Source organism: Carlito syrichta, unplaced genomic scaffold (genome assembly GCF_000164805.1).
Source record: "Carlito syrichta isolate Samal-C Ts95f unplaced genomic scaffold, Tarsius_syrichta-2.0.1 Scaffold314741, whole genome shotgun sequence".
In the NCBI taxonomy this organism is placed as follows: domain Eukaryota; kingdom Metazoa; phylum Chordata; class Mammalia; order Primates; family Tarsiidae; genus Carlito; species Carlito syrichta.
This window is the reverse complement of record NW_007258837.1, coordinates 463,427-466,942: the sequence shown is the minus strand read 5'-3', so window position 1 is coordinate 466,942 and position 3,516 is coordinate 463,427. Positions and strand designations below refer to the sequence as shown.

General features: G+C 38.7%; 1 pseudogene; it reads left to right on the top strand.

Moving 5' to 3' along the window:
- The first annotated feature begins 2,040 nt into the window (after window positions 1–2,040).
- On the top strand, window positions 2,041–2,803 carry LOC103274356 (annotated as a pseudogene).
- The last annotated feature ends 713 nt before the right edge of the window (window positions 2,804–3,516 follow it).

Below are 3,516 nucleotides of genomic sequence, written 5' to 3'. Positions count from 1 at the left end.
TGGAGACTGGCAGCGTTTATTTCTACTAGAAAAAAAGCAATAATTATTTCACATTTTCTTAAAATTAAAAGATTGGTTTATTTTCTTTCATGTAAAGGAGACAGTCCATGGTGGCATTGGGAGTCTTTAGAAGCTTCAGTTTCCTTCTTTGTGCTCTGCTGTGTTTTAGCCCAAGTATCCATTCTCAAGGTCACCTCATGCCATATGAAGGCGACTGCAGTAGCAACCTTCGAGTCCATATCACTTTGGGCCACCCTATCTACCGAGGGTGCTGGAAAATACAGTATTTCGCGGGTACATTGTTGCGTAGAATAAACTTGGGGTTCTGTTAGCTGAGGAAGAAGGGGAGGAAGAATTCACAAGTGGATAACCAGGAGTGCCTACACAGTAGAAGTCCTTCTGCCTCCTAGTCCTGGGTTAAATGGTCTCTCCTAGCTCCCTTTTTGTCTTCGTGGAAGTAAGATTTCCATTCTTTCTTTTTAACTCAGCTTTGTCACATCGCTTCCTGTCATCTTTTGTTCTAACAAATTTCAGTTTTTCTATCTCTTCTAATTTGAGATGTTGGATTCCCTTCTGTTTGTATTCTTAAAGCAGCTCTTTTTAACATTTGCTTCGTATTCTAGAATTATGTTTCTTCATCTCCAGGTTCACAAATATATATTCGCGAGTAACCTTTTTTTAAAGCAGAGTATATATATATATATAAATCCCAAGGGTATAGCTTGGTGGATTTTCACAAAGAGCACACCCATGTAAGCGTTGTTCAGATTAGGATACATATGGGACACCAGTGGAAGATTACAGTCCATACACCTCCTCTTACTCACCACTCTTCACCAAGTAATAACAATCTCAAGATTTATCATGTAGATTAATTTATCCTGTCTTAGAACTTTAACTGAAATCATATACATGTACTGCTTTGTATCTATTTTCACACACCATTATATATCTGTTTATCTGCCATGTTTCGTGCAGAGGTTAATTTTTATTGCTTTAGCGTGGTTGTTCTCAAGGGGATGGGATTTAATTTCCCAAGGAGACATTTGGGAAAGAGTCTGTAGACATTTTTGGTTGTTACAACTAGGACAGTGCTATTGGCATCTACTGGGTAGAAGCCAGGGGTATTATTAAATATCCTGCAATGAGCAGGTCAGCCCCTCATAACAAAGAATTATCTGGCTCACAATATCAATAGTCTGTCTCCAGAATATTTCATTTTTTAATCTCTTGTTGATGGACTTGTGTTGCTTGTATGTGGGGTCCTTATGAATAAAGTTGCTAAGCACATTCTCATATTTGTCTTTTAATGTGCATATGCATGCATTTATGTAAAGTATATATAACTAAGACTAAAATTGTAGGCACATTCAACTTTAGAAAATACTGCCAATGCTTTTTCCAAAATGACTATACTAATACATCCTCTCATCAGATGTGTGTGAAAGTCCCAGTTGCCCGACATCTTTGCAAATCTTTGGTGTTGTCATTTGGAAAAATCTTAAACCACTTTTAGTGGCATCCCACTGTAATTTGTTTTTTTTTTTTTTTTTTTTTGAGTTGGAGTCTCACTCTGTCGCCCAGACTGGAGTGCAGTGGCCGCTCCCGGCCACCGCAGCCTCGACCTGCTGGGCTCTGGCCATCCTTCCACCTCAGCCTTCCGAGTAGCTGGAACTACAGGCGCGCGCTACCACGCCCAGCTCATTTTTTATTTATTGTAGAGATAAGGTTTCACCAAGTTGCCCAGTTGGCTCTCGAATGCACGGGCTCAGGCAATCCACTCACCTCAGCCTCCCAAAGGCGCGGGATGACAGGCTGAGCCACCGAGCCCGGTTCCACTGTAATTTTAATTGGCAGTTTTTTGAGAACTAACCAAGTTCTGATTATTGTCACCTGCCTGTTGACGATTTGGGCACCCCGTTTTGCAAATTGCCCATTTAATCTTTTGTCCATTTTTCTATTAGGCTGCTTGCCATTTCCTAATTAAAAAAAAAAAAAAAAATATATATTTTTAAGGCTCTTTCTGTGCCCAGCACCACCATGGCTTTTGGTCCCAAGAAGCATCTGAAGTGGGTGGCAGTTATAAAGCATTGAACGCTGGATAAACTGATTGGTGTGTTTGCTCCCCTTCCATCCACTGGTCCCCACAAGCTAAGAGAGTGTCTTCCTCTCATCATTTTATTAAGGAACAGATTTAAGTATGCCCTGACTGGAGATGAGGTAAAAAAGATTTGCATGCAGTGGTTCATTAAGATAGATATTGAGGCCCAAACTGTTATAAACTACCCTACTGGTTTTATAGATGTCATAAGCATGGACAAGGCTGGAGAGAATTCCTGCATGGTCTATGACAGCAAGAGTTGCTTTGCTGTTCATTGTATTACACCCGAGGAAGCTAAGTACAAGTTGTACAATGTGAGAAAAAACATTTGTGGGCACAAAAGGAATCCCTCACCTGGTAACGCATGAAGTTCACACCATCTGCTACCCTGATTCCTTCAACAAGGTGAATGACACCATTCGTATTAAGTTGGAGACTGGCAAGATTATCAATTTCATCAAATTTGATGCTAGTAACCTGTGGTTAGTGACCGGCAGTGCTAACCTTGGAAGAATCGTTTGTGATGGGAACAACAACAGAGTAACGTATCCTGGGTCTTTTAACGTAGTTCATATAAAAGGTGCCCACGGCAACAATTTTGCCACCCAGCTCTCCAATATTTTTGTTATTGCCAAAGATATCTGCCTCACTATTGCTGAAGAGAGAGACAAGCTACTGGCAGTCAAACTGAGCAGTGGGTGAATTGGTCTCTGGGTGACATGTTAGAAAGATTTTTGTGCTTAAAGATAATATAACATGGTTTTCAAAAATGTATTAAGTCTCTCAAATTATGTAGAAAACAAAAAGTGGAGTTACAAATCATTGTTATTATGATATTAGCTTTTATAATTGCCCATGTTTTTACCTTTGTTGAGATGTTTATTTCTTCATATGACTTTGAGTTATTGAATAGTGTCTTTTTATTTCACCTTGCAGAAGTCTTTTGAGCAGTTTTTGCCAGATGTTCCTTTCTTATCTTTTTTTAAAAAAAATATAGGAAAGCTTTACTTTCTTCCTCATTTTTGAAGGACAGTTTTGCTAAGTATAGAATTATTGATTGACATTTTTTGCTTTTAATACTTTGAATGTAACAGCCCACTGCCATCAGGCTTCTAAAATTTCTAATGAGAAATCTTCTGATACACTTGTTAAGGATCCCTTGTCTGTGATGGGTTGCCTCTCTCTTGCTGTGTTCAAGATTTTCTCTTGGTCTTTGTCTTTTACAAGTTGGATTATAATGTATCTTAATGTGGGTCCCTTTGAGCTTATCTTACTTGGAGTCTGAGCTTCTTGAATATGCATATTCATGTCTATCATTGAATTTGGGATGTTTTCAGCTATTATTTCTTCAAATATTATTTTTTTCTCTATTGTATCTCTCTTCTACTTCTGGGATTTCCATAATGTATATGTTG